At 42.6% G+C, this 26,344-nt stretch overlaps 1 protein-coding gene across 1 annotated transcript in view; it reads right to left on the bottom strand.

Moving 5' to 3' along the window:
• The window catches only part of fam163ba (family with sequence similarity 163 member B, genome duplicate a), a 44,770-nt gene extending 23,499 nt beyond the window's left edge, over window positions 1-21,271 (bottom strand). Inside the window, exon 1 of the mRNA XM_021603102.2 lies at window positions 19,761-21,271. The gene's annotated coding sequence lies outside the window, so the exon portion shown is untranslated. The remainder of the gene's footprint in view (window positions 1-19,760) is intronic.
• Between the last annotated feature and the right edge of the window lie 5,073 nt (window positions 21,272-26,344).

Raw genomic sequence — 26,344 nt, 5'->3', positions numbered from 1 at the left:
ATCACTAGCCTGCTATTCCGTGGAGTGGCTGTGTGGTCCCTTATCTCGGATGATCTTTTCCAAGTTTAAAATGATAAACATTCAACATTGGCCATGCTGTCAATGATGCATGATTTGAGTTGTAAATCCGGCATCTTTCTAGAGCTACGACCTGAAGATCAATGACGTCATCATGATTGGGCCCTGTTTTCTTTCAAGTTCCCAGTTGTTTTGAAAGCACCATAAAGTCAGAGAATTACAGACTTTGATGACAAAATTGCCCACAAAGGACCGCCGTGCCACCTTCCTGTTCAAGTGAGCACAGCACAACAAGGTGAGTCCAAAAATGTATTGTATGCTGCTGCATAAATGATGTAATATGCCAGGGAGATATGTATACCGTAGCTTCGAAAAGTAATACTAAATGTATATAGTGTAGTAAGATGTTAGTAGACCGTGTGCGTCACCATAATAATTTGGTCTATTTACCCCTCTTCATTTCGCCTACTGTTCTGACTTTGTGGTGCACATGTAGCCTATAATCTGTTTTAGAGAAATGTAATCATCAAATATTGTAAGAGCTTTTATTGTCTGGTTATATGCCGCCTTTATTTATCCTACGGTTCTGACTTGGTGTACAGGGAGATTACTGTAAGAACGGCTCATGTTCTGAATTCTGTCGCTGTACATTTCAAAAGTGCTAAACAAATTGTTATTTTGCCTTTGTCCGTCCTAGCTCGCTCATTAATGTCTTCAACAAAATTACAGATTGCCTCTTATCCGCTTGTCGTCCCCTTATGCCATAGTTTGTAACCTGAATTGTCATTAGAAACCACATTTGTTTAAGCAAGTCAGCCATATAAGCTATGTTTTTTTTAAAGGAAGTAAATGAGGCTGAATGAACTGTTTCGCTGCTAGACAAGGCTCTGCTGATAGCAAGGTGTAACAGTGGTAAAGTGTTGTGACTGCTGTTGGGAAAGCTTTATGTAGGCCCAACAGTTTGTGGGCACCGTTTGTCACCGTTATAGTGCAATTCATGTATTGTTTAGTGTTTTGTAGTGGCTTTGCTGGCATGCATCCCACTTCTTTTTTTTTTTGCCCCACCAAGATTAACATGCTAAAATCGCCACTGAATTCTGTACATTTTGCCATGTCTAATGTGTATTTATGCGATATTTGAGTGACTAAAAAAATTACAACAATGTCTATGGGCTAAAAAAACGAAATAAAAAAACAGCTGACTTGGGCTAGTTGATCTGGACATTTCTGACAAGTTAGAAATAGCTCTGTAAGGTATGCCATTGACTAACATGACAAGAGGAACTGATGAAGCACTACCCAATTTCGAAATCTCACCTTATGCATTCTGCTATTACAACTTTCGAGAGTAAGTTTAAAGCCTGAGTTGCTTAGAAGAAAAAACAAATTAAGAAGTTAGGACAAGTTTGCCATTTATCGCAACAATTTGTGTGACAACTATCGGTAGAAAAAAGCAATGGAAACACATTAAACTCATGTTTTATATTCGGTACATGAAAACTACACTGCAATGCAGGAAATGTTCAACTTGTAGTGAATTTGAGGTTGGAAAAAAGTGTCTGAAGTTTGTAATTTGCACTTTTTTCCCCTTACGAAAAATTAACATAATATTTTGCATTTCCTGTTGCTGCATATTTTCTCAAATTAAGATCCCATATCTGTACAGACTTTAATACGCAACCAAGTGAGTCTGATGGAAACAACTCTGGTGGCAAAATGTCCATCTTTTAAATGAAAATAAATGAATAATATTCACATGAAAATCTGTCACAAAATGGATGGAAATCTAGCTAAAGATTAAGACATGAATACAACAGTTCCCTCTTTCTTCCTCCTATCATCCCGTCATCTCCCTCCTCCAGCGTCTGCGAGGCATGGCGCAGTTGTGAGGCAGGTGGCGGAATAGAGAGAGAGAGAAAGAGAGAGCACGCACCCGAGAGAAAAAAGAGAGGTCCATCAATCCCCACCACGACTGGACAAATGAGGCACACAAAGAGAGGGGGGGAGGGGGGGGGGGGGAGTTTATCAGAGAGACAGAGACACCACAGGGCCAGGTAAACATGATGCTGCCAGTGACACGGTGACACAGCTAAAATATGCCCAACTGACCAAGACAGTGTAAACCAACTGTTATACAGGCTCGGGAGTTCATCAAGTTCCATATTTTTTATGTGGTGGTGCCGCACCATGAATTATTGCAAAGTACCTGGACATTTCTCAGAACTATGGCACACAGTTTTAACATAACGCGCAAATATATTGCCATTATACATGTTTTTTTTTGTGAGCTGTCAGTAAAATATAGACTGAGGTGAAGTGTCATGGTGGATACCCAACCCTATACTTCCAAGGGGGGCCAAAAGGACTGAGCCATATACTTACTGTGAAAGCCAATTTATGCTTGATCCAAAGATGTGGTCGGAGGCTTCGTATGGAGGGTGTGGCGTAATTGTGGAGCCTCCGGAGGCCAAATCAAATTTTGTAACAATGTGGATGGCTCCGTATAGCTCCGCATTTACATGATTGGTTGACGGTAGGTGCGGGCGGTACGTCCTGTTTAAACACAAACTCACTTCATTGACGACAACCTTCACAGTAGCTCTGCTCTGCTAAGCACAATAAGTATGAAAGCCCTGAAGTTTGCGGAGAGCGGCATCGCAGTAAATGGTGTACAGCCAATTCTGACATCAGATTGACCATGCAACGCCTTTAAGTCATATCTGTATCTTTAGACAAAGACAAACTAGTTTTGCCTGTGGCCCCCTCTGTCTGGGAACATATATGACATGATGTCTTATATTACATATGCCCGCTAGTCTATGTATACAGAACGTACACAGCTCGAGAAGCCAACACATTCAGTACATCAGGATCATACTATGCCCATTCAACCGTCCCCAACCTTGCCCTCTGACAGGTCAACATGACATCCTTACTATAACAGACACATCAGTTCCCACCCCTTGGAGCACAAAATGTCAGCCTGTAGTCATGGCAACAGCATATTAACATGTACCCTTGGCTTCTGGTGTTGAGAGGCTGAGGCGAGTCGTTACAACCCACGCATTCCATAGTGCTGTGATGCACGTAGCTAGTGTGTGTGTGTGAAAGACGGGGCCAAGAAGGTACGCACCAAGTCACACATAAATGAGACACACAATTCAATTAAGCCTGAATTGCACTTTTGTGATCTTGTGATTCATCAGCATTGTTCCAAGAAGACACACAGTAAGAAACACTGACAGAGGCAGACACGTATAGCTCAAACACCCGACTTGACAATGGTCACCATCTAGCTACCACCAACCAATCTATGGGGAGATCTCTGGCATCACACGACTACATGGTGAATAACTCCGCCGAAGGAACGCAGAGATAAAACAGGAAATAGATCAGACATCAGACAGCTGACCAAAGCTTTGTCCTGACCTGGAGCAAATTGTGTTCCCACATAGCGTATGCCTCCAGGACGGAAGACGATTGATGGAAAATGAATAGAGAGCAAATTGTGTGCAGAGTCCAAAGGTTATCCATTTACTGTGCCTAGCACTAATTAAACTTCGAGCAGAGGAGTTTCCATCTAAAACCAAGAAGACCTCATACAGTGCCTTGCGAAAGTATTCGGCCCCCTTGAACTTTGCGACCTTTTGCCACATTTCAGGCTTCAAACATAAAGATATAAAACTGTATTTTTTTGTGAAGAATCAACAACAAGTGGGACACAATCATGAAGTGGAACGACATTTATTGGATATTTCAAACTTTTTTAACAAATCAAAAACTGAAAAATTGGGCGTGCAAAATTATTCAGCCCCTTTAATTTCAGTGCAGCAAACTCTCTCCAGAAGTTCAGTGAGGATCTCTGAATGATCCAATGTTGACCTAAATGACTAATGATGATAAATACAATCCACCTGTGTGTAATCAAGTCTCCGTATAAATGCACCTGCACTGTGATAGTCTCAGAGGTCCGTTAAAAGCGCAGAGAGCATCATGAAGAACAAGGAACACACCAGGCAGGTCCGAGATACTGTTGTGAAGAAGTTTAAAGCCGGATTTGGATACAAAAAGATTTCCCAAGCTTTAAACATCCCAAGGAGCACTGTGCAGGCGATAATATTGAAATGGAAGGAGTATCAGACCACTGCAAATCTACCAAGACCTGGCCGTCCCTCTAAACTTTCAGCTCATACAAGGATAAGACTGATCAGAGATGCAGCCAAGAGACCCATGATCACTCTGGATGAACTGCAGAGATCTACAGCTGAGGTGGGAGACTCTGTCCATAGGACTAAAATCAGTCGTATATTGCACAAATCTGTCCTTTATGGAAGAGTGGCAAGAAGAAAGCCATTTCTTAAAGATATCCATAAAAAGTGTAGTTTAAAGTTTGCCACAAGCCACCTGGGAGACACACCAAACATGTGGAAGAAGGTGCTCTGGTCAGATGAAACCAAAATTGAACTTTTTGGCAACAATGCAAAACGTTATGTTTGGCGTAAAAGCAACACAGCTGAACACACCATCCCCACTGTCAAACATGGTGGTGGCAGCATCATGGTTTGGGCCTGCTTTTCTTCAGCAGGGACAGGGAAGATGGTTAAAATTAATGGGAAGATGGATGGAGCCAAATACAGGACCATTCTGGAAGAAAACCTGATGGAGTCTGCAAAAGACCTGACTGGGACGGAGATTTGTCTTCCAACAAGACAATGATCCAAAACATAAAGCAAAATCTACAATGGAATGGTTCAAAAATAAACATGTCCAGGTGTTAGAATGGCCAAGTCAAAGTCCAGACCTGAATCCAATCGAGAATCTGTGGAAAGAACTGAAAACTGCTGTTCACAAATGCTCTCCATCCAACCTCACTGAGCTCGAGCTGTTTTGCAAGGAGGAATGGGAAAAAATGTCAGTCTCTCGATGTGCAAAACTGATAGAGACATACCCCAAGCGACTTACAGCTGTAATCGCAGCAAAAGGTGGCGCTACAAAGTATTAACTTAAGGGGGCTGAATAATTTTGCACGCCCAATTTTTCAGTTTTTGATTTGTTAAAAAAGTTTGAAATATCCAATAAATGTCGTTCCACTTCATGATTGTGTCCCACTTGTTGTTGATTCTTCACAAAAAAATACAGTTTTATATCTTTATGTTTGAAGCCTGAAATGTGGCAAAAGGTCGCAAAGTTCAAGGGGGCCGAATACTTTCGCAAGGCACTGTACACTACTGTTCAAAAGTTTGGGGTCACTTAAAAATGTCCATGTTAAAAATCTGCCGTTTCCAGCTACAATAGTCATTTACATCATTAACCATGTCTATACTGTATTTCTGATCAATTTGATGTTATTTTAAAATGGACAGAAAATGTGCTTTTCTTTCAAAAACAAGGACATTTCTAAGTGACCCCAAACTTTTGAACAGTAGTGTATATAGAGGCCATTTATTTCATATGATGCAAGAGGGACTGGATTAGGATTGGACATGTGCATTTTCACTATAAACTGATTATTACAATGCCATAATAACGCTATAACTAACAGTTATATATTAGAATGGACTCTAGAATCATCAACAGTATAATATGAAGACTAGAATCATCAACAGTTTATATAATATGAAGACTAGAATCAACCGTTTATATAATATGAAGACTAGAATCATCAACAGTATATATAATATGAAGACTAGAATCATCAACAGTATATATAACATGAAGACTAGAATCATTAACTGTTTATATAATATGAAGACTAGAATCATCAACCGTTTATATAATATGAAGACTAGAATCATCAACCGTTTATGTAATATGAAGACTAGAATCATCAACAGTATATATAATATGAAGACTAGAATCAACCGTTTATATAATATGAAGAATAGAATCATCAACCGTTTATATAATATGAAGACTAGAATCATCAACAGTATATATATAATTTGAAGACTAGAATCATCAACAGTATACAGTGGAGAGAACAAGTATTTGATAACCTTCCTATTTACAAAGCATGTAGAGGTCTGTCATTTTTATCATAGGTACACTTCAACTGTTAGAGACGGATTTTAAAACAAAAATTCAGAAAAACACATTGTATGATTTTTAAGCAATTAATTTGCATTTATTGCATGACATAAATATTTGATACATCAGAAAAGCAGAGCTTAATATTTGGGACAGAAACCTTTGTTTGCAATTACAGAGATCATACGTTCCCTGTAGTTCCCACTCCTCCATACAGACCTTCTCCAGATCCTTCAGGTTTCGGGGCTGTCGCTGGGCAATACGGACTTTCAGCTCCCTCCAAAGATTTTCTATTGGGTTCAGGTCTGGAGTCTGGCTAGGCCACTCCAGGACCTTGAGATGCTTCTTACGGAGCCACTCCATAGTTGCCCTGGCTGTGTGTTTCGGGTCGTTGTCATGCTGGAAAACCCAGCCACAACCCATCTTCTTCTTGAGGGAAGGAGGTTGTTGGCCAAGATCTCGCGATGCATGGCCCCATCCATCCTCCCCTCAATACGGTGCAGTCGTCCTGTCCCCTTTGCAGAAAAGCATCCCCAAAGAATGATGTTTCCACCTCTATGCTTCACGGTTGGGATGGTGTTCTTGTGATTGTACTCATCCTTCTTCTTCCTCCAAACACGGCGAGTGGAGTTTAGACCAAAAAGCTCTGTTTATGTCTCATCAGACCACATGACCTTCTCCCATTCCTCCTCTGGATCATCCAGATGGTCATTGGCAAACTTCAGACGGGCCTGGACATGTGCTGGCTAGAGCAGGGGGACCTGATTTTTAATACATGACGGCGTAGTGTGTTACTAATGGTTTTCTTTGAGACGTGGTCCCAGCTCTCTTCAGGTCATTGACCAGGTCCTGCCGTGTAGTTCTGGGCTGATCCCTCACCTTCCTCATGATCATTGATGCCCCACGAGGTGAGATCTTGCATGGAGCCCCAGACCGAGGGTGATTGACCGTCATCTTGAACTTCTTCCATTTTCTAATATTTGCGCCAACAGTTGTTGCCTTCTCACCAAGCTGCTTGCCTATTGTCCTGTAGTCCATCCCAGCCTTGTGCAGGTCTACAATTTATCCCTGATGTCCTTACACAGCTCTCTGGTCTTGGCCATTGTGGAGAGGTTGGAGTCTGTTTGATTGAGTGTGTGGACAGGTGTCTTTTATACAGGTAACGAGTTCAAACAGGTGCAGTTAATACAGGTAATGAGTGGAGAACAGGAGGGATTCTTAAAGAAAAACTAACAGGTTTGATCAAATACTTATGTATTTATTTATATGTACTTATACTTATGTCATGCAATAAAATGCAAATTAATTACTTAAAAATCATACAATGTGATTTTCTGGATTTTTGTTTTAGATTCCGTCTCTCACAGTTGAAGTGTACCTATGATAAAAATTACAGACCTGTACATGCTTTGTAAGTGGGAAAACCTGCAAAATCGGCAGTGTATCAAATACTTGTTCTGCCCACTGTATATAATATGAAGACTGGAATCATCAACAGTATAATAAGAAGACTAGAATCATCAACAGTATAATAAGAAGACTAGAATCATCAACAGCCTAATATGATCAGTAGATGCCTACTGGACAAATTTTCTTTGTATTGCTTTTAAATCTTTTTAATGAATTGTTTTTATCTTATTAACACTTTGTTCTAGCTAACTATTTGTGTAGGTAGCTATCAAGTAAACACAATGATATAGAATCATCAGCAGTGGCCACAAGGAATTCATCTAATCATATCTAGCAGCCTCATACTGGATATAATGACTGTAGTTGGTCTCTTATGAAGAGAGACTATGGAAAAACACACACAAGAGGCAGGCAACAGGGCCTGACAATCATAACTATGCAAACAAGCTTTCAGTCTAGCATTACATTACGCATGTGTGTGTCTACTTTCATCAATAATACTGTCAACTGAGCTCTGTCTCTCTCTAACACATCTTACAAACGGCCATGCCACTGCTGGACCAGAATGCTGAGGATATAATAACTCACTGCCCTGGAACAAATTTAATTCACAATTTTTTTTTAATTCTCAGGAGTCTCAGTAGAATTAAAATTGATTATATTACACTAGCTCCCCGATGCCATACAATCAGATAATCCTAATGATTTTCCCTCAATCTTTTTCGTCTTAACACAGGACCAATCAAATCAGACCCAAATCAGAGAGACTGGTTATTGGTTGGTTTCAGCTTGGAGGGCGGGGTCATGTCAGTTGACACCCCAGGCAGAGTAGGAAATGGGTTTGTACAGACAGACAACAGACATTTAGATGCACAAATACACATACATATTGTAAAACAGAGACATAGAAGCACGCACACAGACACACCTGACCTACAGTACCTGTACCCAGCCAAACCATGTAATACACAAGAGGCAGGCAACAAAGATGATATGAGTGGGTAGGTTTCTGAGAAAAGATCCAAGAACCATATTACATCATGAAAACCTTGTTAGCTAGTCCTCACTTCCAAATGACCCCAAAAGTGGGCTAAGGCCTTTCTCTTCGAGCAGGAGGGGAAGATCGAACTGTAAGTAGCACATTGTCAGCAGACAGATGGACTCCCCACACACACACACTTTGCCTAGAAGGCAGACAGCTTAATGTCAACGTAAAGATCCTGGCAAGCACACAGACAGACACTCCATAAGAAGAGCTCAGCTTGCCAAACTGTCATTCATCATATATACAATACGAAACCCAGAACACCACATTGCATGGAATCACATGATGGGTTCTAGAATGAGAACATTACAAAAGAACACTATCGATCACCGTCCCCATCAGACAGACATCACGGTTGTTGTATCCTGAATATATGTGTAGAGAACGTACACCGTGCAGGATTACGTCATGTCTTGCATTCAATGATCTGATCGTCTGTGAACCTTTGAAGAGTTGGTCTGTGCTGTGTGAAACTTCACTGTCTTGTTAGTGTTGATTATTCACTGCTATACGTCATTGCTGGTTCTAAACATGGGGTGCTAGTACCCACAGACCATATGTACAGTGGGGTGAACAAGTATTTGATAACCTGCAAAATCTGCAGGTTTTCCTACTTACAAAGCATGAGGAGGTCTGTAATTTTAATCATAGGTACACTTCAACTGAGACGGAATCTAAAACAAAAATCCAGAAAATCACATTGTATGAATAAGTAATTAATTTGCATTTCATTGCATGACATAAGTATTTGATACATCAGAAAAGCAGAACTTAATATTTGGTACAGTAGCCTTTGTTTGCAATTACAGAGATCATACGTTTCCTGTAGTTCTTGACCAGGTTTGCACACACAGCGGCAGGGATTTTGGCCCACTCCTCCATACAGACCTTCTCCAGATCCTTCAGGTTTCGGGGCTGTCGCTGGGCAATACGGACTTTTAGCTCCCTCCAAAGATGTTCTATTGGGTTCAAGTCTGGAGACTGGCTAGGCCACTCCAGGACCTTGAGATGCTTCTTACGGAGCCACTCCTTAGTTGCCCTGGCTGTGTGTTTCAGGTCGTTGTCATGCTGGAAGACCCAGCCACGACCCACCTCTATGCTTCATGGTTGGGATGGTGTTCTTGGGGTTGTACTCATCCTTCTTCTTCCTCCAAACACGGCGAGTGGAGTTTAGACCAAAAAGCTCTATTTCTGTCTCATCAGACCACATGACCTTCTCCCATTCCTCCTCTGGATCATCCAGATGGTCATTGGCAAACTTCAGACGGGCATGGACATGCGCTGGCTAGAGCAGGGGGACCTTGCGTGCGCTGCAGGATTTTAATCCATGACGGCGTAGTGTGTTACTAATGGTTTTCTTTGAGACTGTGGTCCCAGCTCTCTTCAGGTCATTGACCAGGTCCTGCCGTGTAGTTCTGGGCTGATCCCTCACCTTCCTCATGATCATTGATGCCCCACGAGGTGAGATCTTGCGTGGAGCCCCAGACCGAGGGTGATTGACCGTCATCTTGAACTTCTTCCATTTTCTAATATTTGCGCCAACAGTTGTTGCCTTCTCACCAAGCTGCTTGCCTATTTTCCTGCAGCCCACCCCAGCCTTGTGCAGGTCTACAATTTATCCCTGATGTCCTTACATAGCTCTCTGGTCTTGGCCATTGAGGAGAGGTTGGAGTCTGTTTGATTGAGTGTGTGGACAGGTGTCTTTTATACAGGTAACGAGTTCAAACAGGTGCAGTTAATACAGGTAATGAGTGGAGAACAGGAGGGATTCTTAAAGAAAAACTAACAGGTCTGTGAGAGCCGGAATTCTTACTGGTTGGTAGGTGATCAAATACTTATGTCATGCAATAAAATGCAAATTAATTACTTAAAAATCATACAATGTGATTTTCTGGATTTTTGTTTTAGATTCCGTCTCTCACAGTTGAAGTGTACCTATGATAAAAAATTACAGACCTCTACATGCTTTGTAAGTGGGAAAACCTGCAAAATCGGCAGTGTATCAAATACTTGTTCTCCCCAATGTAGGTGCTATATAATATCAGCCTATCTAGTATTCTATATATATGCTAGTACCCCTGAGGATACCCAGACTAAGCCTTGTTAAACCAGCCTGATATCTAGAGAGCAGCTCAAAGGGAAGTGGAACTTAACGTGAGCAAAGCAGTCAGTCTGGTTTCACAAGGCTATCCTCAAATCAAATCAAATGTATTTGTCACATACACATGGTTAGCAGATGTTAATGCGAGTGTAGCGAAATGCTTGTGCTTCTAGTTCCGACAATGCAGTAATAACCAACGAGTAATCTAACTAACAATTCCAAAACTACTACCTTATACACATACAAGTGTAAAGGGATAAAAAATATGTACATAAAGATATATGAATGAGTGATGGTACAGAGCGGCATAGGCAAGATGCTGGCCTATTCACAGTGTATAAAGTGGGGAAGACTCATAAGAGAAGGGCTGCGACAAATTATTATTAGAAATTGTGTGGTTAACTGTATAGATAAAAGGCAACATTGTGCTGCCCTCTTCATTGACCTGTCAAAGGCTTTCGATACTGTTCACTCGTTGCTAATTCAGAGGCTTTTCAACAATAACTTGACAGATAGAACTCAATGCATATCTACTGATGGTGTTATATCAGGTTTCCTGGATATTATGAAAGGTGTCCCGCAGGGCTTGATTCCGGGTCCTATACTTTTTACATTAACAATATTGACGTGTCTGTAAATTTTTTTTAACCTGCCCTTGTATGCCGATGATACTGCTATGTATGCTATTGCCCCCACGGTTGACCAGGCTCTATCTGAACTACAGTCTGCCTTCATTGTATTACCGAAAAAACTTTATTGACCTGAAATTAGTATTGAATGCAGGCAAAACGAAGTACATGTTGTTATCTAGAGCACATAAAAATAACTCTGATGATTTAAGAATATGTACTATATATGTCTATATTGATAGTGTCACTGATACATATATCTGGGCACTTGGATAGATGAAAAGCTGTTTTTTTAATAACATTTTACTGCAGTGGCCAGATTAGGGTCACATAGACCCAGTAATCTTGAACAAATCTACTTTGAAACAAAAGTATACACCTCCCACACATGGTTAAGGGCTTAAAAAATAAGACACCTGTACCATGTCAGATACAGAGTTGAAATGTATAACATTTTTAGTTTGCATCCCAACATTACACTTTATATAGATCACAGAAGACTGAAATATAACAAAACCGTTTAACATGGAAACGCCTGAATTTCAGTGGGTTTTCAGAAATAATGTTTATTAATGATGAAAAATATTAATAACATTACGCCCATGAGGCCAATAGCGGGCAATTTGGTCATTTGACTGCAGGAAAGGGTTGAAAAACCATATCCATGAGTTGAAGCTAAGAATAAAAATGGCCGTCTTCTATAACAGGCCCTGCCTCCTGCTAAATTGTAGAAAGCAGATTATTCAGTCAACGTTCCTATGGCGACATCATCTATGTGAATGCAGCTGCCACTTCATTAAAGCTGTTAGATGCAGGTTGTCATAGCGCTTCATTAAGGGCAACAGTTTTAGTACTCATCACTGCATTCTCTACCAGTAAGTTGGTTGACCCACTTTGATGTCAAGTCGGTTGATACATTGCTATATTTTCATTTATAAAGCCCTTTTGCAAAAAAAGCCCCACTGTATCTAACATCGTTACTAAACTTAAGACATAAGAGTTACCACACCCGGTCTCAGGGACGGCTAACTCTGAAAAAAATTCCTTTGTTCTCTACTGAGTGGAGTAAATGAGCTTTTAGTTTTTATGCACCTTATTTGTGGAACAATCTTCAAAATGTTCTTAGAATGTGATGTGCTGGTGTCTCTAGGGCAATTCAGAAAGCTGATTGAGGACCTTATTACCGATTAATGTTTGTTTTTGTGTCCTTGTTTTTCTTTCGGCTTGCATTTTGTATTTATAGTTTGATGTGTGTATTTTCTGTCATTTCTGTAATTCAGGGTTCATCTGTAAAAGAGACCTTGGGCTCAGTATGACTCCCCGATAAAATAAAGGTGAAATTATTTTTTGTTAATGGCACCCTATTCCCATGGTCTCGTTTCCCAAAGCCTTCGTAGCGTTAAGACCTCGTTAGAGCCAAGGTGTTTCCATGAGCCTTCGTTAGTAACCTTCGCACATCTATGATCAATCCAGACCACTCATAGAGCAGCCAAAGTGCATCATTAGATGCTTTTTTTGCTCGTCCTCATCACTTTATTCACAGAACATCTCAGCTAAACATGGAATCAATATGTTTATGCCATCTGTCTGACTGTGACTGCCAATATCTTCAGAACGAAGTTGACTACAAATACAACATTGCCGAAGTATTGGCAATTGTTACATCAAGTGAAAGATAAAATGAAAACTGAGATGATGGCATGAAAATATAGCCTATTTACAGCCATAGGTGGTAATTTCTCTCTAGGTCAGGAGCTGATCGGTTATCAGTATTGTGGAATATTTTTGAAGTTAAAGTACGTTTTGAATGGAGAAAGCTGATCCGAGAGCAGCACTGCTTTTCTTTTTATCCTATCAGTATCCAAATGACACACTTAGCGAACGTTCTCTCTACTTGATTGCTTGTTTGGGAAATTCGCTGGTACTTTTGTATACTTTTTAGGCAGTATTTGTCCCAGAAAATTGCACACTAAGTCACAAATGTGCAAATGTGGGCATGATATTATTGCTCTCGCGCTCTCTGCTGTGTGTGCCTCATGCTACCTGCCACTCAAATGCCGAGGGGGGAGGGGGGCGGTAAATGTCAAGAAAATGGTGCCACACAGCTTCTAGGAAACAGTTGCTTTCAAACTAGGGATGTCTTGGCTAATTGAGGTGAGACAGTAACTCTGCTCATAGAACTACACATTGACACATCCAGCCCAAAGTGTGAGGTTTAGAAAACACTTACTAGTCGCCAAAGTACAGGATAATGTCTTTAAGTTACATGCAACTGGGAAATTAGGCCCTGATCCCTATGGGCCCTGGCCAATAGTAGTGCACAGGGTTCCATTTTGGACGCAGACTTGTCCTAATGGCCAGTTGCACATGAGGGGGTACTCCCTGGGCAGAACAACATGTGAGCCTGGGTTACATGGGAGCCTGGGTTACATGGGAGCCTGGGTTACATGGGAGCCTGGGTTACATGGGAGCCTGGGTTACATGGGAGCCTGGGTTACATGGGAGCCTGGGTTACATGGGAGCCTGGGTTACATGGGAGCCTGGGTTACATGGGAGCCTGGGTTATATGGGAGCCTGGGTTACATGGGAGCCTGGGTTACATGGGAGCCTGGGTTACATGGGAGCCTGGGTTACATGGGAGCCTGGGTTACATGGGAGCCTGGGTTACATGGGAGCCTGGGTTACATGGGAGCCTGGGTTACATGTAACAAAAGAAGGTTGAGACTGTTGGCTGAGTGAATATCAACAGAGGTCATTTATTAGAAGCTGAAGGTTAACCTCCGAGCTCTGCCTTCTATTTTACTGGAAAAGTTGTCTCCTCTAACTTCTGTTTACCAGAATGAAATAAAAAGACCCTTTGTCAGCACACGCTGTGTGCATGTTTTTTTTTGTCACCTCTCCCTCTTTACAGAGTGGCTTCTGTAGGGCAAGCGTGTACAGTCAGTGCCACTAAAATAGTTGATTTTCTTCATCTTTTTATATCTCCATCCTCTGTTTTGGCAGGCCGCCATTCAAGTATTTTTCTTGTTATTTATTCCGGCCCCCTTTCTCGCTCTCTTGCTGTTTGCCTCTGTGTTGCTGTGGTGACTGTAGGCGGCGGTGCATTGAAACATCGCTCGGAGAAATGTCGGATATGGACTAACCACTATGTCCTGACACACAGATACACGGTTGTAACCTGCTGTGTCTTTCTCCATACATTCAACAGCAACAACAACATGCACATTCAAATTGCTCCCGCTAAGCCAGTACAGCATAACAAAGGTACATTTAAATCCTCCAAGAGTCATCCAACAGCCATCCAACAAGAAAGGAGTTGAGATGTATCCTGTCTGCCTACTGTGCAAAGAACATACGATGCTGGTAACAACAGGGTTGCTTGTTTGATTCTTACGTGTGCCGTATCCTGAATATTTTGTATGCGTCACCGTTAACCGGCAGTTCTGTAAGTCGCTTTGGATAAAAGTGTCCGCTAATTTACCATACGATCGTACCACGCTCAAAGTCACTTAGGTCATCCGTTTTGCCCATTCTAACTTTCCATGAACGGGGTGGTGTACCTAATAAACGGGGCAAAACAGTGACGAACCATCCAAGAAATAACTTGAGAAATGCCCTGTATGTACTTCGTCCTGTACGACAAACACATCACAGACCATGTGACATTCGGGGTTATAACACAGACCGGGGAACATTACATCCCAGTGCCTTGATATCCATTGAATTAATTTCCAAAGGCCCTTTCTTTATGGGCTGGTGAGTCTAATGTGGAGACTTTGATGTCTTCCAAAATGGCACCCTATTCTTTAGTGCACAATCTTGGACCAGAGCCCAGTCAAAAATAATGCACTGTATTGTAATAGGGTGGCATTTCAGATGCAGCCTTTCATGTTGTTCGGTCATGGCCCTGCTGAAGGAGGCATGGCAACCAGGTCTCTAAGCACCCTGTGACTGAAGCTGAGGCCAGGGCTACATGATGATGGTAGTGGAGGAGGGGCCGGAGGAGGTGGGGGGAGGGGGTGAGTGGAGGGAGGGGACATGTGTAGCATGCTGGGAGGCTGGGAGCATGATGGCTGCTGCTGGGAGACTGTGGTGTGTGTGTGTATATGTTTCTTCGTGCGTGTGTGTCTTTCCTCTGAATCCACTCATCAGTAGAATGTTTTTGAAGTTCCCCTGCATGTTTGTGTTCAGTTTGTTCTCCAAATAGCCTATATCTGTTATGTAGGCAAGGAGACACATTTTATTTCCCTCACACAGAAAGTTTACGTTAAAAAAAAAAGTACATTCATTGCGGATGACAATTCCTCCGTCAATTACAAAAATCTTTACAACATTCCACTGATAACCACCAAGCCTCGGTGTGAAACAGTAAATTGTTCCATATCTCCACACAGTAATGCGAACAGGCGTGGGCGTACTGGATGTGATTTTAAATCGAAGTTACCTGCTGCAGTATATCTCAGAGTTCTGCGCTCAGCTCTTTTGCTGCCAGTTGCTCTCTGTATATCATACAATGCGTCCATATGGCAGAGGGAGACACAATAACCAGAGTGCGGAGGCCTACCTGCCGTCCCACCATAGATGGAGCCCCATATGCGCAAAAGCCCACCATTCTATCCCACTAGCCTATAGTGGGCGGTGTATTTTGCAGAAGCATAGCGGGCCTAGCCATTCACCGTGACTCAAATGCAATGGTCAAGCGCAGCCTTTTCCCACGATCTAAGGGCGCTCTCTCTCATTGTTTGAATTTGATCTTTTAAAAATAATTTTAGAAACATTTTTCATTTCGATTTTTTTAAGGTCAACCACATTACAATGATTTTGAGGTACAAAAACGAGATTATAAAATATAAAAATGTAAAAAATAAATAATAAATATAAATAATAATATAAAAAATAAAATATAAAATTTGAATATTTTATTGATCAAATGAAATAAAGATCTGTATAGATTTCTTCACCAGGCTTTTTGAAATTCTCCCGCGACAACATTTTCATATCAGGCTACCCCACATGGGGTCACAAGCCCTAGTTTGGGAACCGCTGGTATAAGGATACTGAAATTGTAAGACGAAAAATATGGTTTGCAAAAACAAATTCTGCATGTCAAGTTATATCCAAATACGGTATGGAAATGATATTTATAATCTACTATTCCTTCTCATCAACACTTCAAAATGCATTATTTTCCCTGTTAGAATAAATGGTTAGTTAAAATGACTAAATGGTGAGCCTATCTGATGTATTGGTGACTAAACTAAATGTTCTCATGGCATTCCTCAGACAACTTTGATTTTGCATGAATGACTCAGGGGTGAAAGATGTGTTTAACTCCAATGAACACAATATCAAATGTTCTGAGTATAAAACAGGGGGCATTACGTGTTATTAGTCTAGAGTTTTTTTTAAATATACCACTTACATCTGAAAAAATGCACCAAAGTCCAAAGTGATTGAAAACAACTGTAATGGCGTAGCTCAAGGGGTTACTACTGCACTCTCCTCTCTCAATCTGTGTGTGTGTGTGTGTGTGTTTACATGTGCGTGTATGTGTTTCTTCTGTGTGTGTGTGTTTCTCCTGTGTATGTGTTTACGTGTGTGTGTGTGTGTGTAACGGATGTGAAACGGCTAGCTTAGTTAGCGTGGGCGCTAAATAGCGTTTCAATCAGTGACGTCACTTGCTCTGAGACCTTGAAGTAGTAGTTCCCCTTGCTCTGCAAGGGCCGCGGCTTTTGTGGAGCGATGGGTAACGATGCTTCGAGGGTGACTGTTGATGTGTGCAGAAGGTTCCTAGTTCGCGCCCGGGTATGGGCGAGGGGACGGTCAAAATTTGTACTGTTACATTGATGCTGTTGACCCGGATTACTGGTTGCTGCGGAAAAAGGAGGAAGGTCAAAAGGGGGGTGAGTGTAACGGATGTGAAACGGCTAGCTTAGTTAGCGTGGGCGCTAAATAGCGTTTCAATCAGTGACGTCACTTGCTCTGAGACCTTGAAGTAGTAGTTCCCCTTGCTCTGCAAGGGCCGCGGCTTTTGTGGAGCGATGGGTAACGATGCTTCGAGGGTGACTGTTGATGTGTGCAGAAGGTTCCTAGTTCGCGCCCGGGTATGGGCGAGGGGACGGTCAAAATTTGTACTGTTACATGTGTGTGTGTGTGTGTGTGTTTCTTATTTCCCCAACTGTGGGGATTGGGTGGAGGGTGTCGTGGTGTCAGGGGACTTGTGAAAATGGGAGTGGGGATATAATATAGGGTATCACATGTGTGTGCTGCTCTGCTCTCTCAACCTACTGGGCTTAGATGGGAGTCAAAGACAGCATTAAGAGGACGTGACAATGGAGCAGAGAGTAAAGCATGGTTCCCACTAGCGAGAGCAAAGGGTGACACCACACACACATCACATGACAGAGACTGGGCTGGTACAACAGAGTTAATAATCTTGGCACTCAGAATCAAAACTCACTTGCTGTGCATGCTGGTTAAGTTTGTCACAAGAGACTCTAGAGGCAATGGTTCTGTGCTGCCCAATCTTGATTATTCCCTTGATGAACATGCATGTACAGGCCTTGTAAGGTAGATCCAGCCTACTATAGACTTGTATGGAATTTACTGTATGTGGTGTAAGAATGCAGGCAGCCCCAGCCTACAAGTGATATGTATGAAAACATAAGAATATGTGAAAATCCCAATGGACTGTCTTGTCACCACGTGGACAGCATAACTACAGATACGAGTAGTCTTTGGGGAGGAATGAAAACACACAGATCTGGACCGTTTCTTCCTCAGTGTCCTCCTCCTACCCCCTTGCTGGGATGACCCTTTGGAATGGGCTTGTATTTATCGCAATCACTCTTGCAATGAAGACGGCTCTGTTCATTAGTGTGTGTGCGCAATGTGTAAAGGTGTCACTGTGTGAGGGGGATGGGAGATGGAGACAATAGGGACGGGGAAGTGTTTAACATTATCATTGAGAATATGCCCTTCCCCCAATTCAGTCAGCCTTCCCAATCAGTAGTAAGGGAGTACGAGACCAGAAGGCAGGCAGGCAAGGAGGGAGGGATGGAGGGGGGCAGGCACGCAGGCAGTGAGGGAATCAGGCAGGAAGGGACATAGGCAGGCAGAGAAGCAGGCAGGGAGCGAGGGAGGCAGGGAGACAGGCAGGCAGGGAGGGAGGCAGGAAAACAGTCACTCATTGCTGTGTTACCAGGGGGCCAAGGGTGTTGGAAGGGTCACAGAACGAGTCACCACTGGGGATAACAGATTCTGCCCCTCCTCCCTCTCCACTCAGAGAGACACAGCATCAGGGATGACATATGACATCACTGCTGGTGACTGTTGCAGACCCTGCCTAATCGCCCCCTGCCTGCTGTCCTTCACATACATTGTGACCATGCTGGGGCTCTCATGACAGACTGTTACACACATACACACAACAAGGTTCTGGGTTCAAGGTATAATGCAGACACTGCCTCCATAACCTTCATCAGACTTCCTCTGCCTGATGTACCATGGAAACCCTGCTGGTGCAGGCCCGGCCTGTCACCATTATAGAAGCCAGTCCAAGCATCACTGAAAGTCAACTTGATAGGGAATGTCAGTTCTAGTGATATCATTTCTATGGCCTCCACAGCTTTAGGCCCCATGCCTGCTTTAGCCTGCTTTAGCATGGTGTCCATGCTGGCACAGACCCCCCTTACAACATAGAAATACAATGGGAACGTCCATTCCAGCCACTCTCTTGTCTATGGCTTCCCTAGCCCAGCTTGCTGTAGTCTTGTCTCCATAGCCTTCCTCCCCTGCCTGCTGTAGACTGGTGTAGACCGCCTCTCTGCAGGCGGTTCCACTGTCACATAAGGGCTGCATCATAACACAGCATCAGATACAGACTATTTTGTGGAGAGGAGAGCAGCAGTGAGACAGAGACAAGCACACAAGGAGGAGGAGGACATTTGAGTCTGGTTTGATCATACTACTTAAGTTTTGTCAGTAGCCAGCCCTAAACAGTTGGGTACATTCTACAAAACCGCTTAAACTCTGAACTCTCCCTGCTTAACTAGCGTGTACACACACACACACAGAGAGAGAGAGAGAAAGAGAGTAGGGAGCTCGACGCTAGATACAAGTTTGTGCACTTCAGCACCATGGACAGCAGCCTAAACGCTACTGGGGAGAGAGGAAACTCGAACACCCAAGACTTCAATTATTCCAACTTGTGATTGTTTGATCGTAGGCCTGTGGCATAATTCGTTGTATGAAAATGTGTAACAGTGTATTTCGGGAGATAATAAATAGCCAACAATTACTCTAAATGTCAACCCAAAGAACAACAAAGCATGGGTACACCTGATTTTAGCGTCACCCAATAACATAAAACTACACTACATTTTTAGCTTGATTCGAGAAAGATAAAGTTTAGTCATGCTAATGTCGAGAAATTATACAACTAACAACAGCTACTTCAGGAGGAAACAATCAGGACACACGTTCTAGGCAAAAACATGCTGCTGGAGCTATGGTTAGGCTAACACCTTACCTTTGCAGATATTTGAAATGTACCGGGTCGCATCTGAGTTGTTGATGGCTCGTGAGAGCTCTATTCCGACCATCAGTGAGGCTGGCACATTAAACACCGAATGGTCGCGGGGCAGCCTCGGGTGATACTGATTAGCTTCTTGCCACTGCTTCAGTGTAAACCAAAACAGTTATGATGACCTCTTTCCTTCCAGCAAAGTGACCAGTCCACAAAACCGTTACATGAAGAACTATGTCATACGAACTATGGAAAGGATTGAAGAAGTAAAAAATGAGTTGATAATGTCTACAAAAATCACAACGAAATAAAAACTCAATAAAAATCCTAATACCTCAAAATAAATAGTGTGGAGTCCACACAAGCTACCACGTTTAAATCGCTGTTGTCCTTTAGTTATTTTCACGTTGCTTATTTGTTTTGCGTGTGTAGCTCTCCTCTTATATCCTCATTCATTTCGCGATAGAAAAGTCCTAAGGCCAATTCCAGGCTCCTTTCAATGCATATGTAACGCAAAAAATCTAAAACGTCTCCAAAGCTGCTTATGATAATCTCAAAATAACCTACATCAAAAGAGTCGACAAACTGTGTTTTTATAAGGCAGTCGTGCACCATCAGCGTCCACTTGGATGAAGTTTCATAGGTTGTAGGCTATTGTGCCTGGTATCTTCAAAATACCGTCCCTACACCGATAACGCATATAAGGACAGCAAGTGTAACGGTCATGTGGGGAAAACACGACAGCTCCATATCACGAAGCTGTTATTCACCATTAAAAGGGGTCAGATTTCCAGTCTTCGGAGCTTCTTTGAGCAATAACAGTCAAGGATTTGAATCTGTTATTTTTTTCCCCTACAAGTCTTGGCTTAACTGGTAATATGGGCACGGGCGCTTGTAGCTGCAGTTGGTAAATCCAGGCAGCCAGCTACTGTAGCCCGTATTGCTGACACTCGGTCAGATTCTTCTGCGGGGTAGTCGCTCAAATGTTTTTGATTGTCGTGTACTGCGCGTTGTAGCCTGGCTTTGTAGCCTATTTTCTTGCGCTCGCAGATCAAATTAAGATTAGTAGGCATTAAAATGATCGGCGTTGGGGGTGTTCCAATCGAAGGCGTTGAGATGGAGACAGAACAAACAAACGAAACACGAAATCTCACTGCTGAATCCGATAAACCGCGGATGATCAGAGAGCAGTAGTCCTTAAATCAGCGGTCCTCCTATGCCCACATGTCCATTTAGAGTATGGAAATGGTAAGACTGTGGCAAGTTGAGTCCTTAAGAAATCGACTCTCGAGATTCAGCCTTCGGAAAGATGTCGACGTGGTGAGAGTTAGATTTGCCACCTCTTCTGTCATTCTCATCTTCGATGGGATGACTATATAAGAAGATCTACTCATCAGTTGAATTGCCCACTTTTCATAAAGCGGTTATGAACCACTGCAATGTAATAGGCTAGACTAGCCAGGTTGCCAGTCTGTTTCCTTTGGCACATGACATGGAGTACAAGGAGTGGAATGTTAGCTAACAGACTGGCAACCAGGCTAAGACTAGGCTACTGGCATGGCAAGTTTCTGTACACTTTGGTAGGTATTAACAGTCTGTTTCTATATTTCTGACATTTCTCACAGCAGCCCCATCAACATGTGACACACACACAACTGATTGAAGTTTGTATGTTTCAGCACCTGGACAGCAGCTACAAACATTTAAGTGTCATAAGCCTTACAATTCCTAATGAATTATAGCCTATAACGTTTACAATAATGCATAAAACATGTACATGTACTAATAAGCATTTATAATGGCTTATTCATAACAGTTATTATAAAGTGTAACCGAAGAGCAACGTGTGAGGGGAGGGCAGAGAGAGAGAAAGCAGAGAGAGAGAAGAGAGAGAAGAGAGATTGCAGACAGAGAGAGAGAGAGAGCATAGCGCTAGAGAACCCATACAGAAAGAGAGAGCTAGAGCAGAAGAGTGAAAACAGAGAGAGCAGACTGGGACACAAAGAACGCATCCAGCCCAACCAACCAACCAACGTGTGTCTGGGGGCCAAAACAAGCAGTGGTGGGCCTAGCTGTTTCAGCCAGAATGGTAATGATCAGTGACTGGGCTACTTAGCGGGTGCTGAGCCCCACTGGGCAGTTAGGGTATTGTTGGGTACTGCTGAGATGGCAGATCAGATGTACATAACCTATTACAAATTGTAACGTTGAAAGACCGCAATATGTCTATTAAGCGGGTGCTGAGCCCCACTGGGGAAGCAGGTAGTTAGGAACGCCATTTGTATAAAGGATGGTTGGTGACGGGAAGTTGGGGGGAGGTAGAGGGGGGTATAAGACATTGCTGTCTAATTCCTTACTGTCTGTATTCCCTGAACATTTAAATTGAAAAAAATATTGATCACAAAAATAGGGGTTTTCATTGAAAGACAGGAATATGCATTTGTAAAAGATGCATGGATTCTCTAAAATCTCTTCGCCCCACAAATCTGTTTACAGTAATTATAATTGCTTTGGAATTTGGCTACCACATCTCTCTGATTCAGAGGGGTTGGGTTAAATGTGGAAGACACATTTTGGTTGAATGTATTCAGTTGTGCAGCTGACTAGGTATCATCTTTCCCGATATAGACAACCTGTACAATAATATGAGACGATTTGGATAGCAAAGAAGGATCGGAAAAATATGGAGAAAGCAAACGAGACTGGTAGAAAACATTAATTAGATGACGATCACAGACACCACCACCCCCCCCCCCCCCCCCCCCCCCCACCACCTCACTTCCTCACCCCCAGAGCTCATCTCAGAGGGAAGAAAGTTATTTTTATTGCATTAATTATTCAACCTCCAAATATTACAGGAGGGAGGCTGAGATTGGGCTGTGTTGTAGTGACAAGGCTCTTTATTATTCATAGATGGAGGGAGACAGAAGGGAGGTTATTTTATTCTGTTCTGTTACTACAGTTCGCCCTTCCACACAGACAGAGACAACCCACAGGCCCCTCTAGGACTGCTTTATGGTACTGGATGTTAATTAACCTCTATGTCGTACCCCCCCCCCCCCGCCCCCCCCAAATGGCACCCTATTCCCTATGTCGTGCACTACTTTTGACCAGGGCCTATCGGGTATATCGGTCTAAAGTAGTGCACTACATAGTGCAGGGAAGAGTGCCATTTGGGATACAGCCTGTGGTAATTGTTAACCTCTATGGTCCCAGGCCTCCTACACGTTGCCCAATGAGGGAGCAGAACCACAGCTGGCAGTCACGTGAGGTCAATATCTCTATATTGACTGTGACAGTGTTTCTTACAGCCACATATACTGTTTATAATTCATGCTACAATAATGGCAAAAATTGTATCTATTCTATACTGAACTATATTCGACTTTAGTTCCTAATATACACTGTGCTATTCTATATTATGTTATTGTCCCATTGTCATGCCCTGATCTGTTTCACCGATCTTTGTGATTGTCTCCACCCCCCTCCAGGTGTCGCCCATCTTCCCCATTATCTCCTGTGTATTTATACCTGTGTTCTCTGTTTGTCCGTTGCCAGTTCGTCTTGTTTGTCAAGCCAACCAGCGTTTTTCCTGTCAGCTCCTGTCTTTTCCCACCCTCCTGGTTTTTAACCCTTGCCTGTCTTGACCCTGAACTCGCCATCCTGACCACTCTGCCTGCCGCCCTGCACCTTTGCCTCTGTTGCTGTAATTAACATTGTTACTTCAAAACGGTCTGCATCTGGGTCTTACCTTATCCTGATACCCATGTCCAGACCAGTAAGAAAGTGTCCTGTCCCGTCCTGTCATAGCCTGCTTTATCCTCTCCTATGCAGTCCTGTCTGAAAAGAGAACAGTATGCTGGGATGTTCCAGGAGTGAGTGACTCTCTCTCCCAAGTGAAGTGGATAATAAAGAAGAGTGGAATAAACAATATAAATTAACAGAGAACATTATGCTCACAGATGTTCCAAAAGAATAAAGACATTTAAAATGTCATATTATGTCTACATACAGTGTTGTAACGATGTGCAAATAGTTCTTCACTGGTGTTGCCCTTTTCTCACTGTGGTATTTCACACAGTAGATATGGGAGTCCCACTCTCCCTCTCGTCTTTAGTTCACAGCTTCCTTTGTGGCATGCATTTTGTATTGCAGCTGCATCAGTGGAGCATCAGTAAGGGATTAAGATAATAAACACAGTGTCAGACAGTCAATACAGTGCATGTGTGCCTGGTGCATAGTCACATCTCACAAAGTGAGAGGGCATCAATCCCAGCAGACCCCTGGCCTCAGGGACTGGGCCCTCATTACGTTACTCATGCTGCCTCTCTAGCTGAGTGTGTGTGTGAGGCTATTAGCTCCACTCATAACCTCCCCCTGCCTCCATCCCTTCATCCCTCCCTTGCTCACACCCTCAACCTTCAAACCCTGATGGCCGAGGGGGCTAAGGCTAACCTTTTCAGCAAACAAGAAGGTGTCCGTGTTTCTTGATGTAGAGAAACACATTTGATAGCGTTCTGATTGTTGCTTCCTTCAACCCTGGAGGAATGGGAAGGACAATTTTGGGGTTAATGGTGTGTTACGCGAGCGAGAGAGAGATAGAAAGAGAGAGAGACACAGAAAAGCAGGACAATAGTGGAGTTAATGTTGTTTTACCTCAAAGACATTGTGCGTCCTGCTGTTTGAATTAGCTTCCTCCAAAGCCAGGTGAAAGGTGATTGTTCCTAGAAAACTGACACCTGGTGAGGTTTCAGCAACTAGGACAAATAGCTAGATGTGTGTGTGTACTTCTATCTAGCACACACACACACACTCTATTTTCATTACAGATCTTTTTTGTCTTACTCCAGACAAAAGTAATGACTCTATCCCCCTACAAGGACTACATCTGGCATGTTCATTAAAATGTACTCATACATTTCCATGCACACTAAGGTTTCCACTATTAAACGGATTATGGCAGTAGGCAGATTATTTACATTAGTCACGTAAACACCGTACTCTGCTTATCTTAAAAATCGGCGTAAGGTCATAATCAAAGTAAGCATACGCCGATTAAAACACCTGGATTTCTAAGCTACAGTGCCTTGCAAAGTATTCGGCCCCCTTGAACTTTGCGACCTTTTGCCACATTTCAGGCTTCAAACATAAAGATATAAAACTGTATTTTTTTGTGAAGAATCAACAACAAGTGGGACACAATCATGAAGTGGAACGACATTTATTGGATATTTCAAACTTTTTTAACAAATCAAAAACTGAAAAATTGGGCGTGCAAAATTATTCAGCCCCTTTACTTTCAGTGCAGCAAACTCTCTCCAGAAGTTCAGTGAGGATCTCTGAATGATCCAATATTGACCTAAATGACTAATGATGATAAATACAATCCACCTGTGTGTAATCAAGTCTCCGTATAAATGCACCTGCACTGTGATAGTCTCAGAGGTCCGTTAAAAGCGCAGAGAGCATCATGAAGAACAAGGAACACACCAGGCAGGTCCGAGATACTGTTGTGAAGAAGTTTAAAGCCGGATTTGGATACAAAAAGATTTCCTCTTGCTTTAAACATCCCAAGGAGCACTGTGCAAGCGATAATATTGAAATGGAAGGAGTATCAGACCACTGCAAATCTACCAAGACCTGGCCGTCCCTCTAAACTTTCAGCTCATACAAGGATAAGACTGATCAGAGATGCAGCCAAGAGGCCCATGATCACTCTGGATGAACTGCAGAGATCTACAGCTGAGGTGGGAGACTCTGTCCATAGGACAACAATCAGTCGTATATTGCACAAATCTGGCCTTTATGGAAGAGTGGCAAGAAGAAAGCCATTTCTTAAAGATATCCATAAAAAGTGTAGTTTAAAGTTTGCCACAAGCCACCTGGGAGACACACCAAACATGTGGAAGAAGGTGCTCTGGTCAGATGAAACCAAAATTGAACTTTTTGGCAACAATGCAAAACGTTATGTTTGGCGTAAAAGCAACACAGCTGAACACACCATCCCCACTGTCAAACATGGTGGTGGCAGCATCATGGTTTGGGCCTGCTTTTCTTCAGCAGGGACAGGGAAGATGGTTAAAATTGATGGGAAGATGGATGGAGCCAAATACAGGACCATTCTGGAAGAAAACCTGATGGAGTCTGCAAAAGACCTGAGACTGGGACGGAGATTTGTCTTTCAACAAGACAATGATCCAAAACATAAAGCAAAATCTACAATGGAATGGTTCAAAAATAAACATATCCAGGTGTTAGAATGGCCAAGTCAAAGTCCAGACCTGAATCCAATCGAGAATCTGTGGAAAGAACTGAAAACTGCTGTTCACAAATGCTCTCCATCCAACCTCACTGAGCTCGAGCTGTTTTGCAAGGAGGAATGGGAAAAAATGTCAGTCTCTCGATGTGCAAAACTGATAGAGACATACCCCAAGCGACTTACAGCTGTAATCGCAGCAAAAGTTGGCGCTACAAAGTATTAACTTAAGGGGGCTGAATAATTTTGCACGCCCAATTTTTCAGTTTTTGATTTGTTAAAAAAGTTTGAAATATCCAATAAATGTCGTTCCACTTCATGATTGTGTCCC

This window comes from Oncorhynchus mykiss, chromosome 5 (genome assembly GCF_013265735.2).
Source record: "Oncorhynchus mykiss isolate Arlee chromosome 5, USDA_OmykA_1.1, whole genome shotgun sequence".
Lineage (NCBI taxonomy): Eukaryota > Metazoa > Chordata > Actinopteri > Salmoniformes > Salmonidae > Oncorhynchus > Oncorhynchus mykiss.
Note: the sequence above shows the minus strand (reverse complement) of the source record. Positions and strands in the feature narration are given on the sequence as shown.